Source organism: Topomyia yanbarensis, chromosome 1 (genome assembly GCF_030247195.1).
Source record: "Topomyia yanbarensis strain Yona2022 chromosome 1, ASM3024719v1, whole genome shotgun sequence".
Taxonomy (NCBI): domain Eukaryota; kingdom Metazoa; phylum Arthropoda; class Insecta; order Diptera; family Culicidae; genus Topomyia; species Topomyia yanbarensis.
Window position 1 is genome coordinate 95,385,497 of NC_080670.1, and position 13,991 is coordinate 95,399,487.

The 13,991-nt window shown below is 42.7% G+C and overlaps 1 protein-coding gene and 1 pseudogene across 1 annotated transcript in view; both read right to left on the reverse strand.

Moving 5' to 3' along the window:
• Positions 1-13,991, reverse strand: part of LOC131678069 (neuroendocrine convertase 2) — a 388,069-nt gene that overhangs the window by 125,228 nt on the left and 248,850 nt on the right. The window lies entirely within an intron of this gene.
• LOC131678071 (thioredoxin-like protein 1) lies at positions 378-1,981 on the reverse strand (annotated as a pseudogene).

Sequence of the window (13,991 nt, forward strand, 5' to 3'; positions counted from 1 at the left end):
TTCTAGGAAGCGTGAGCCGGCGCAACTCCAGCTTCAACTCATGGGTGTAACGATCAATCAGGTCTTCACATTTAAATATCTCGGGGTCTGGTTCGACTCTAAAGGTACCTGGGGATGTCACATTAGGTATCTGAAACAAAAATGCCAACAAAGGATCAATTTTCTCCGGACAATATCTGGAACATGGTGGGGTGCCCACCCAGGAGACCTAATTAGGTTGTATCAAACAACGATACTGTCGGTAATGGAATACGGATGCTTCTGCTTGCGCTCCGCCGCGAACATACACTGGTAGAATATATTCGTAAATCGCCAGGAATTTTTTTCGTACAGACAATTTTCATAAAATGTACGAATTTTTTCGTACATATGATGAATCGTTCGTAGTTCTATTGAAATATTTTTATTTTTTATTACGAATTTTTCGTGAATACCACGAAACGACTTTCGTTGGCTTATTACGAAACAGCTTCATTCGGCAAACGAATTGTTCGCTGCTATATACGAACATCTTTGTAATATTTACGAGTACTATTCGTCAAACCGTCAACGTCAAAAAAGCTTCAATAGAGGTAGAATACGTCAACAATTCATCACGACGGTCTCAGTCTGACTATTTAGTAGCCGTATCCGTGCCCTCCGGTTTCAGGAAGATTTCCTGAACCTCTTTCGTTTCCAGTTGATCCAGAATCCGGAGCTGTACGGATTCAGCTGAGCCATCGCGAACTGCTCGTTGTATGAATAAGATTGAGTTTTTCTCTGCCGGAGCAACATCAAAATAATATGCCATTTTTTCCTGCTCATTATTTTATTGAACAATTTATAAAAAGATCACAATCTTTAACCTTTTAAATATACGATCAAACATATTCTTCACCGCACCTATCCACCGCCTTCTAACCATCCTTCTCCCGGCGGCTCAAACTATCTAGTGGCTTTCACCCTTCTTCCCAGCCACCCGCTGGAAGTCATTCATCTTAGTCATTGCAATCGGTGACCCGATGAAGGCCAAATGATCGATAATGGTCGTCTCGTCACCAGAATGGTTATCCTTCACGAACAGCTGCATATTCTGCACGTTCTGAAATTTAACGAAGTGCAACGGAATCGGCGATCCCGACACAAGATCCTTCTTCCCCAGTACCAGATCCTGCACCGAAACTTGCGATTCGGCCATATCGAAACCGATGGTGCTTGGTTGATTGATAAAGATTCTCACCTTTTTTCGGTCCGTGAGAGGGCGGTGCTTTGAACTTGATGGCACTGATTTTAACCAGCTGATTGAAGGTAATCGAAATTATCAACTGTTCGTCACAATCGGACACCAGATGAGCACCGCTGGAACTAAGCGCATTCACCATCGGGTGGTCGTTCGATTCGTTCAAACATTCGCACTGGTTCTTCTGGATGAAGGTGTTCAAGTCCAACATTCCATGACCGTAATCTTCTCCAGATTCATACAAGCTGGCGACGTAATGTTTCTGTATTTTGGCTTCAAGTCCATTAATGTCTGCACCCTGCATCCTGTCAATCTTTGTTCTGCCTCGGTAGAAAATAAACATTGGCATGGTCGACATGCCCTGGGACGGCGCCGTTTCGGTACATCTGTCGACATCCGCCTTGAGAAACACAGCCTTTGGATATTTCGCCGGGGGCTGATCAAACAAATGCGATATGCTTCGGCACGGTCGACACCAAGCTGCGGTAAAATCCACGACGACCAATTTTCCTCCTGCTGCGGCTAGTTCGGTTTGGAAGTGAGCTTCATCGGTGATTGCTTTAACAGCCATGTCGAATGGCGCTGTTATCGGTTAGATGAAGATTCTAGTTACAGGGCCACTATTTTACCAGGAGAAATTAACTACTTAATTAACTTTTAACGTTATGACTTTACTCCTCACAAAATTTAACTAATCGAGAATGACGAGAGATGAACGATGGAAGATGATTACGAAAACATCTCTTAGATGAACGAAATGAATTCGTGCGACCAACGAAATCGTTCGTAATATACACAAATGTTTATTAAAATAAGCAAAACATTTCGTTTCATTCACGAAAAATAATGTCGTTTTCAATGACAACATTCGTGCAATGTACACTGAACAAGAAAAATTTACGAAAACTTTCGTTCATGAAGCAACCATTTCCTCGTACCACAATAAAATCGATTTGGCCACATCGATTTTTTTAAATTAAAAAATATCGATGTTGTCAAACATCGATCCCAAAAGATCGACCGAAAACAATAAGAGGCTAACAAATACGAAAACTTTTCTAAAATAAACGAAATGAATTCGAGCGACCAACGAAGTCGTTCGTAATATACGCAAACATTTATTGAAACAAACGAATCATTTCGTTTCATTCGTGCCATGTACACTAGATAAGTAAAATTTACTTAAACATGTGTTCATCAAGCGTCCATTTCATCACACCACAATCTTTCTAGTCCTCAATACAGGTGAGCAGGTTAAAATAAAATCGATTTTGTCAGATCGATTCTTTTAGTTAGTTTAGTTAGTCGTCAAACATCGATCCTAAAATATCGATTGCAAAAATAATGAATACGAAAACTTTCCTAAGATGAACGAAATAAATTCGTGTGAGTAATGAAATCGTTCGTATTATACACAAACGTTTATTAAAATAAACGAAACATTTCGTTTCATTCACGAAAAATACTGTCGTTATCAACGATTACATTCGTGCAGTGTACATTAAACGTGTAAAATTTACGAAAGCCTTCGTTCACCAAGCGGCCATTCTTTTTGATGAAATGAACGAAACCTACTAGTTACAATGCACGAAAGTACTTCGTTCCAGAAAACAATGAATGAATTCGTGCATTGCATGATCGATTTCATTATATTTACGAAGTTATATTATCAGTGTACATTTCATCAAACTCGAAAGAATTCAGTATCGTTGTTTGCGTATCGCCTTAGGGTACATGCAGTCGACCCATACGATGAGTCTCGAAGTGCTGTCGGGCGTTCTCCCGTTGAAAAATCGATTTTGGGAACGCTCATATCGATTGCTCATTCGATGCGATATCTTGAACTCGTTGGTGATTGAAAACTTCGAAAGACTCGTCGAGCTTAATTCTCAAACCCGTTTTATGTCCTTGTACTTCGACTACATGGCACAGAGCATCAATCCTTCTTCGTATAATGCCAACCATGCCCGTTTTCTAGATACTTCTGATTCTACTGTATTCTTGTGGGAGTATGTGATCCGGTATTCCACGAATCTCTTCCTCCCCAATATATTTTATAATAAATTCTGAGAAGTCGACTGTGACAAAATGTTCTACACTGACGGATCAAATCACGATGGGTCCACTGGCTTCGGTATCTTCAATAATACTATCACCGCTTCATTCAAGCTCAATGATCCCGCTTTAGTTTACGTCGCAGAGTTAGCTGCTATTCAGTACACCCTTGGGATCATCGACACTCTGCCCACAGATCACTACTTCATCATCTCGGACAGCCTCAGCTCTATCAAAATTCTTCGTGCGGTGACGCCTAAAAGGCAATTCCCGTATTTTCTGGGGAAGATACGGGAGTCCTTGTATACGTTATCTGAAAAATCTTATCAGATTACGATGGCTACATTCCATTATCCCGAAGGTATCAACGAAGCCATGGTTCAAGGGGATGGATGTGGGTCGGGACTGCATTCGTGTAATGTCCCGGCTCATGTCTACACGTTGCATGCACATTTGCGGCGTATTGGGCTTGCGGAGAGTAGTCTGTGCGCTTGTGACGAGGGTTATCACGACATCGAGTACGTTGTCTGGGTTTGGGCCGAGTATTGTGACGCCAGGTCTCAGTTAAAGGATTCCCTTCGGGCCCGAGGTAGACCACCCAATGTTCCAGTCTGGGATATGCTAGCAAATCGCGATCTCCACTGTATGTCCCTTATTTACAATTTTATTAAAACGATAAATATCCCAATTTAGCCCCTCTCTTTTATTTCTTGTTTTTAGAAATTTCCTCTTGCTTTGTGGAACCGATCAGCTCCAGAGTGCCACTATGTAACCGCCGTCGCCTTTACCACTACGCCTGCATAGAAGGAAACTGAAGCGAGAGCGACTTGATGTCCGATGACTTTTGAAGAATTCCCCGCGGGTCCGAAGAATACCATCCGCCAACCCGGTACTCGACGACTTACTAGACTGAGGCGCAAATTTGTTTCGCTGATCCCCCCCCCCCCCCCGTTTGAGCGAAAGTTGCAAGTTTTGCTCTTCTTTCCCTGTCACCATACGCCTTCTCTCCCCTGTCCTTGATACAACTGCTGCTACACTGATGTGGAAATAAGCCTTCCTCTGAATATCTTGCCCAAGCATAAGTCTTCGTTAAAAAATCAAATTTGTATTCTGTATTCCTAGTTTTAAGATAGCTGTAATTCTTACTCTTTATTGAAACTCTTGTCCTCCATCTTGTAAATAGAATTAATGTATCCCTAGTTTTAAGATATCTGTGAAATTTCTCATAAATATTTGTTCCGCCTTTTGTATATTGAACTATATTGTTAGTTTTAAGATAACTGTAAATTATTCGAAAAATATAGTATTTTACGAATTCCCCCTCTTGTATATCAAACTGAATTCCTTGTTTTAAAATTTTTCATAAAAAAAATCTTTTGGCCCTCTCTTGTATATTGAATCTTATTTCTAGTCTTAAGATCTGTAAACCTTTTTTTTCTTGTGTAAAAACAAAATATTTCAACGTTGTAACCTCCTAGTTTTAACATATCCAAAATGTAAAAACAAAAGAGTTTGGCACCGCCAAGCTAACGCATTTGTGCCTATCAAATAAACGAAATGAATAAAAAAAATACACACAGTTTAAATACTTCTATAAACGATAGCGTTTGTATATGTTTGCCCAATTGCAAATACACTACAGCAGCTCCTCCGAGTCCATGGAAGTATCGTTTTCCTTTTCCATTGTTGATTTCACTAACTTCCGGTAAACTTACGCGCACGTCTATTTTTTGACGGTATTGAATATGACTGAGATGTTTTACAACTAATCAGCTCAAACAATGCAGGGTATCAGTACAATAAGTTAGCCTGAGCCGAATTTGTAATGGTGCAAATTGGCTCATCATTGGCGATAACTGTTATACTGCATACACATACATTATAGTTTGAATTCGTTTGCATCAGTTGAGTAAACAACGCTCCCACATTCTTTTTGATTTTTAACGTGTTACGTGTTTAGTTTACCTTTGTTATTTGTGTTTCGATCCCGTGAGGTGACGAAGGCCAATCGAAGATAGTGTTATCCGTTAAGAAGCAATTTAATTTACCGTGAAAATCAATTTTATTGCTGCCCTATCAACCCGCTCATTCACGAGACAGCAGTAGTTTGTGGAGCGGCATTGTTCGTAGAATCGTGCAATCACAACAGTTCGGCTTTTGTGTAGTGTGTGGTGTGATTGAACGAAAATGAATACGCTGCTGTGCCACTCGTGTGCAAATGATATTGCGGGAACGCACATCTCCTGCCGTGGATTTTGCAATGCTACTTTTCATCCCAAATGCAGCGGGATTGCCGAAAACTGCTTTGACGATGTATTAAATAATAAGCAGATATTTTGGCTATGCAAATCCTGCACTAATCTGATGTCCGATAAGCGTCATCGACAAGCTGTAAGAGCTGCCTATGAGGTTGGACAGAAAGAGGTGTTAGGTGCACACAACCAAATTGTCGAACAACTTAAGGGTGAAATACTAACCGAGTTGAAGTTGGAGATTCGTTCGAATTTTACGGTCCTTATAAATTCTAATTCGTTGACACCGAAAACTACTCAACGTCCATTTGCCGAAGCCAGTCTTATTTTTTTAATTTTTTTACGTTTTAACGACATTCAATTAGCTAGAGATTACTGGGTAGGGAAAGTTATGAAACTTAGAGCCATAGTACTCAAGTGAGAGCAAGGATGTGAAGTAAACAGATCGGAAAGCTAGAAGTGGCAGGGTCATTAGAACAGGCTTAATATCATGCGGGCTTAATTTTTGCCTTCTGATAATGAGGGTCGAGCTTAGGCAGAATAACTACGAATCACTCGAGCTCACTATCATGTGTCCTGATAAAGGTAGACGTATCTATCTTTACCGTGACAACCGGTTGTCACGGTAAAGATAGATACGTCTACCTTTATCAGAACACATGATAGTGAACTCGGGCGATTCGTAGTTATTCTGTCTAAGCTCGACCCTCATTATCAGAAGGCAAAAATTAAGCCCGCATGATATTAAGCCTGTTCTAATGACCCTGCCACTTCTAGCTTTCCGATCTGTTTACTTCACATCCTTGCTCTCACTTGAGTACTATGGCTCTAAGTTTCATAACTTTTCCTACCCAGTAATCTCTAGCTAATTGAATGTCGTTAAAATGTAAAAAAGAAAATTTGACTAACATAGTCGAAATAAAAAAGTAAAAAAGAAGCCAGTCGTAACAAAGCTCGTCGTCTTTTCCCGAATAAAGATGGGGCTAAATCTGATGTCTCATCTCTTTTACGTGGTACTGGTATGCCTGTTTCACCATCTTTTGGCACGATAACAGTAGCTGATCGTACACCAAAGTTTTGGCTTTACCTCTCAGGTATTGCACGCGATGTTTCTGTTTACCAAATTTCCATTATGGCGAAACAACGTCTTATCACCGATGACGTGGAAGTCGTTAGACTTGTTGCAAAGGATCGTGACGTAAGCACAATGAATTTCATCTCGTTTACAGTTGGAATCAAACCTGAGCTCAAGGCGCGAGCCCTATCTGCTTCAACATTGCCCGAAGGAATTCTTTTCCGCGAATTCAAGAGCAATCGCACCGTATCAGCTGGAAATTTTTGGAAACCCGTCTATCCGCAGCCAGATCAGTCGCCAGTTCAGGCCGATACTCATCAGCCTGCTTCAGCATCATCAGTTCAATCAGCTATGACGGAATAATTCAACCACCATCGGGACGCATGTCACTGGGTACAACTCGTTCCAACAATTTGCCGTTGTTTGAACGAAGAATAATTTCGCCGCCATCGCCGAGACTGCACAAACAAATTCACGCTGCGCTTCCATCACCGGGACGCCTGTTATACCGTACTACGGAAGCCCCCGAGCGCTACGACGCAGTCGTGCTACCAGCCAGCGACCAGCTCAGTCGTCCCGGCCCTGCGTTCGGATGTCGTGAGGGGGTCTTCCGAACTCCCTTCTCAGGCGAGTATTTTGCTTTAAATGACGATCCGCTCCCTGAAAACCTTTTGGTTTCTAGCGTTCCATCGGGTCCAACTCGTTCCAACAATTTGCCGTTGTATGAACGTCGAATAATTTCACCGCCATCGCCGAGACTGCACAAACAAATTCACGCTGCGCTTCCATCACCGGGACGCCTGTTATACCGTACTACGGAAGCCCCCGAGCGCTCCGACGCAGTCGTGCTACCAGCCAGCGACCAGCTCAGTCGTCCAGGCCCTGCGTTCGGAGGTCGAGAGGGGGTCTTCCGAACTCCCTTCTCAGGCGAGTATTTTGCTTTAAATGACGATCCGCTCCCTGAAAACCTTTTGGTTTCTAGCGTGCCATCGGGTACAACTCATTTCAACAATTTGCCGTTGTTTGAACGTCGAATAATTTCACCGCCATCGCCGAGACTGCACAAACAAATTCACGCTGCGCTGCCATCACCGGGACGCCTGTTATACCGTACTACGGAAACCCCCGAGCGCTCCGACGCAGTCGTGCTACCAGCCAGCGACTAGCTCAGTCGTCCCGGCCCTGCGTTCGGAGGTCGTGAGGGGGTCTTCCGAACTCCCTTCTCAGGCGAGTATTTTGCTTTAAATGACGATCCGCTCCCTGAAAACCTTTTGGTTTCTAGCGTGCCATCGGGTACAACTCGTTCCAACAATTTGCCGTTGTATGAACGTCGAATAATTTCACCGCCATCGCCGAGACTGCACAAACAAATTCACGCTGCGCTTCCATCACCGGGACGCCTGTTATACCGTACTACGGAAGCCCCCAAGCGCTCCGACGCAGTCGTGCTACCAGCCAGCGACCAGCTCAGTCGTCCCGGCCCTGCGTTCGGAGGTCGAGAGGGGGTCTTCCGAACTCCCTTCTCAGGCGAGTATTTTGCTTTAAATGACGATCCGCTCCCTGAAAACCTTTTGGTTTCTAGCGTGCCATCGGGTACAACTCGTTCCAACAATTTGCCGTTATTTGAACGTCGAATAATTTCACCGCCATCGCCGAGACTGCACAAACAAATTCACGCTGCGCTTCCATCACCGGGACGCCTGTTATACCGTACTACGGAAGCCCCCGAGCGCTCCGACGCAGTCGTGCTACCAGCCAGCGACCAGCTCAGTCGTCCCGGCCCTGCGTTCGGAGGTCGTGAGGGGGTCTTCCGAACTCCCTTCTCAGGCGAGTATTTTGCTTTAAATGACGATCCGCTCCCTGTAAACCTTTTGGTTTCTTGCATGCCATCGGGTACATCACGCCCCTTCGGCATGTCGGCACGATTGCCACGTGGCGCTGGCGATTTACGGCTGTACTACCAAAACGTCAGAGGGCTAAGGACGAAAATCGAGGACTTGTACTTGGCTGCTCTTGACGGCGACTAGGATATTTATGTTCTGACGGAAACTTGGCTTGATGATCGTATTACATCGATGCAGCTCTTCGGGGATTCTTATTCTCGCGCGGATCGAAGCGCACATAACAGTGTTCATGGTCGCGGCGGGGGAGTTTTGATCGCTGTTTCTTCCGCACTAGCCTCCTGTGAATTTGGTGTGGATAGTTCATCAAGTATTGAAGTTGTTTGGACGACGATTACTACGCAGACGAAGAGCTACTTTATTGGAGCTGTTTACATTCCTCCTGAAAAGCGACTTGACTGCACTATTACGCAGCTCCATCTCGACTCTATAGAACACGCTTCTTCTCAGGCAGATGCATGTGATAATAGTTCTTGGTGATTTCAACCAACCAGGACTGATGTGGGTTTCTTCAGGACGTGGATACGCTTACCCTAACCTGTTATCCTCGACAACAAATCCTGCCAGCCGCTTACTTCTGGACGGGATGGCTTTTCACGGACTAAATCAAGTAAGCACGATTTCCAACCATCAATCCCGTTTTCTTGACCTTGTGTTCGTCAGTGAGAATGCTTTGCCTGAGTGTTCTGTGAGTGAAGCTTCCAGTGTTATCGTTCCTTTGGATAACTATCATCCCGCATTATAAATATCCATTCCCATCATTAGTTCACCACAATATGAAGAAGATTTAGCTGTGAATCGTCGTAATTTTCGTAAAACTGATTTAGCAGCACTACGTCGCACCCTATCGCTGATTGACTGGAGTGTATTACTTGATCAAGTTGATGTAAATGCTGCAGTCGATCTCTATAACAGATTACTCATTGACTGTGTTGAAAAATCCGTGCCAGAATATCAACCTCCCAAGAAGCCTCCATGGTCTAACGCCATGCTTCGGAATCTGAAACGCACCCGTGCCAAAACCCTACGTGCTTACACAAATCGTCGATGCCCTATTCTCAAGCGCTTTTTCGCACTCGCCAGCAACGAGTACCGCTGTTACAATAAATTGCTGTAAAAAGGATATGTGAACCGCATCCAACAAAACTTACGACGAAATCCGAAGGGATTCTGGGCTTTTGTTAAAACGAAGAGAAAGGAAACGGGTCTTCCGTCTAGGATGGTCTACAATGGCGAAGTAGCAACTACAACGGCGGAAAAATGCTCCCTATTTGCCAGCTACTTTTCAAGTGTCTTCACGACTGATGTGCCATCTGCCATCGAGCTCGAAAACGCGACCCGTGATGTTCCCATTGGTGCAGTGGATATGGATGTATTCACTATTTCAGTACAATCGGTTCTCTCTGCAATACGGAAAACAAAATCGTCTTATGCTCCAGGACAAAGTGCTATGCCATCTGCTGTTCTGAAAAAATGTTCCGATATCTTAGCGTTCCCACTGACGCACCTTTTCAATGTGTCGCTTCAGCAGCAAAAATTTCCCGATGATTGGAAGTTTTCAGTTATGTTTCCGGTTCACAAGAAAAATGACAAAAGCAACATCGTGAACTACCGGGGAATCACTTCGCTGAGAGTTGAGTCGAAAATCTTCGAAGCGCTTATCAACGAGGTGCTGTTTTTTGCTAGTAAACATTACATAAGCCCTTGTCAGCACGGATTCTTCCCTGGTCGATCGGTTGAGACGAATTTAATTAGCTTCACATCGTTTTGCATTGAAAACATATCCAGGAAACTCCAGGTGGACACGGTCTACACAGATCTTAAGGCCGCTTTCGACACAGTTAACCATCAGATACCGCTTGCAAAGCTTGATAAACTAGGATGTACCTCTAGTTTCTGCCACTGGCTTCGATCCTACCTTGTTCACCGCGAGTGCGTCGTGCAAATTGGTGACAACGTGTCTGAATCTTTTTGTAATAATTCCGGAGTTCCCCAAGGTAGTACACTAGGTCCATTACTATTTTCATTATTCGTGAATGATGCGGTCTTTGTTCTAATGCGTGGAGGGGAACTATTTTTTGCCGATGACTTGAACATATTTCTTGTGATAAGGAATGAAGCCGATTGCCGTGAGTTACAGTGTCTCATTGATACATTTTACAATTGGTGTCAAAGAAACATGTTGATCCTTTGTTGCTTTGTTTTCATCACCGCTAGCAAATTTGGTATGGACGGTCATCGATTTTTTTCGGTGAAAATTAAAACAAACTGCATTTTACCGGACGTTTCGACCTACTAACATGTTCAGTCATCCTCAGCGGCTTACTAAAATATAATATTTGTTAAAATCTAACACTAAACACAAATTTAAACAACATCACTTACATGCTAACAACGTCTACACAATGAACAATCACATTATCAACTGCTGTCTTGTCTTATACACTCAATCTCCGTTGGTACTTTCTTCGGACGCACGGTGCTCTTCAGCTTCTCTATTAAACCGTTGTATGCAGACCTAAACTTAATAGAGTCCCGTTGTAGATTGAACGTGTTCGACTCTCCTTTTATTTTTATTTGGAACATTTCCACTATCAACCGGGTATCGGTTCTAGGCACCTCGTCCAATATTTTAGCATTTTTAAAATCAAAAAGGTGGCCTTCATTGATTGTATGTTGTGCTAGCCCCGTACTTCCTACGCTTTTATTTTTTATATCGTTCTTATGTTGTTCCAAACGCTTTTTTAAAAATTGACTTGTTTGTCCAATGTATGTCTTATCTGTACAGACACCGCATGGTATTTCGTAAACAACATTAGTTCGTACTGTGTACTGTGTCTTTAATTTTGTCAATGGTTTTAAAAGCTAGTTTTACATTATGCTGTGATAAATACCGGGCTATTTTTTCCCCCAGACCCGGTATATAAGGTGCAGAAACAAATTTCATTGTCACATCAGTGTTTTTAGGTTCAAGAGTATTGTACAATTTGTGTGTTCGTTCTTTAATAATCTTGTTGCAGAATGAACCTGGATAATTATTATTAGTGAGTATTTGTTTCACAACTTCTAGAGCATTTGAACGATAATATACTTCACTTAGTTTCAATGCCCTATCAACTAATGCTATTGCTGAATTTTTCTTATGGTTAAATGGACTCGAGGAATTATAGTCTAAATATCTGCCTTCTGAATCCTTCGGAGTCCATTCCGTGGTGAGATGGTCCTCCTCCCTCCGCACTATTGTATCCAAAAACCGTATTTGACCATCCTCCTCAAGTTTTATGGTGAACTGCAGTCGTGGGTGGAAACTGTTAAACACCTCCAGCATGCGCTCCACTTGTTCTCTTCGCACACTCGATAAACAGTCGTCAACGTACCGCCTGAAGAAAATTGGTACAATGCCTTCTTGATGCAACTGTTCCAGCGCACTTCTCTCAGCCCTCTCCAACACTATGTTTGCTACCACTGGCGATAAGGGAGATCCCATTGGTAACCCATATTTCTGCTTGAAGAAACGACCTTGGTGCATGACAAAAGTTGATGTCAACACCAACTCAAGCATTGCAATGAAGCTGCTCTCAGGAATCTTGGTGTGCTCCTCCAATTCGCCCCATCGTAGTCGTACACTTTCTATTGCGTAATCCACAGGCACATTAGTGAATAGTGAAACAACATCCAACGAAAACAACGCACACTCATTGGTTACAATGTGCTGTCGAATATCGCCGACAAATTCAAAGCTATTCACTATATGGTGATCCGTTTTACCAACAATTCCATTTAGAATGGATGACAAAAACTTCGCTGCATTGTATGTTGCTGTTCCAATCGTAGAGTTGATTAATCGTAACGGCATCCCTTCTTTGTGCGTTTTCGGCAGCCCGTACACTCGTGGCGGGTTACACTTATAAACCTTTAGTTTCAGTTTTGTGCATTTATCTATCCATTCCTCTTGGCTCCATTGGTCAAACATAGCATTGATCTTTTTCAGTGTGGACGACGTGGGGTCATTCCTAATCTCTTTGTAGGTCTCCGTGTCATTCACTAACGTAAGCATCTTCGATTCATATTCAGCCTTATTCATTACAACCGTCAATTTGCCTTGATCCGCTTTCGTAACAATCCAGTCATTCCTCTCCGCTAGATATTTGCTACTTTTTATCACATCTTTCCTTATCCATTCGTTATCACTATGAAAAGGTTGCTTCAGGTAGTTGATGTGATTGATAATGGCATTGGATACTTCATTTCTGACTGTATCGGCTTGGGGATCCCAGTGAATGCAACTTTCGATTTCAGATAGCAAACGTACGTACGGTGGATGCTTTAAATCTGGCACATTAAACCCACCACCTAGCTGCAGTGTGCGCATGAGAAAATCGGGTAACTCAACGTCCGTATGATTAGTAACCCAGGGGCTCTTGTGACACAATTGCTGTATTTTATTCGTTTTTAAAATCTCCAGTTTTCTCGTCTGTTTTGACTTGCTTCGTCCGAAAACAGATTCTTCTTTCCTTTTCACTGCATTCTTTATATACTCAAAATCTTCACACGACACACACTCAGCGATGTGATTTAACTGTGCTGCTGCTGCTTTTTTCAATTTACTTACAGAGCGGTGGCAGTCTGAGATGAGCAGACTGAGTAAGCTTTGTTTGAATTTTTTGGTGATTTTTTCAGCTTTCTGCATAGATTGTTCATTTTCGATTTCCAAATCTAGACGAAAATCGAAGCCGTTTGGAACTATTTTAGTCCTGCGACAGTTGAGTAGAAATAGTTTCCGGTTTCTTAGTCGAGCTAGTTTAAGCTGCAACTTCATATAGTTCCGTAGAGTCAGCTCCAGTCTGTAGCCGTATTGCCGACCATTGTTCTTCGTGAAATCCTTTGGTCGGCAATACGGCTACAGACTGGAGCTGACTCTACGGAGCTATATGAAGTTGCAGCTTAAGGTTGCACAGAGAATGCGCAAAATTCGCAAACGAAAAAAGCAGTTTTTTTCCACACCGTATGTCAGATCTTCATAAAAATCAATCAGCAGTACTGTAACAACATTCGACATACGCTGATTGATTTTTATGAAGATCTGACATACGGTGTGGAAAAAAACTGCTTTTTTCGTTTGCGAATTTTGCGCATTCTCTGTGCAACCTTAAACTAGCTCGACTAAGAAACCGGAAACTATTTCTACTCAACTGTCGCAGGACTAAAATAGTTCCAAACGGCTTCGATTTTCGTCTAGATTTGGAAATCGAAAATGAACAATCTATGCAGAAAGCTGAAAAAATCACCAAAAAATTCAAACAAAGCTTACTCAGTCTGCTCATCTCAGACTGCCTCCGCTCCGTAAGTAAATTGAAAAAAGCAGCAGCAGCACAGTTAAATCACATCGCTGAGTGTGTGTCGTGTGAAGATTTTGAGTATATAAAGAATGCAGTGAAAAGGAAAGAAGAATCTGTTTTCGGACGAAGCAAGTCAAAACAGACGAGAAA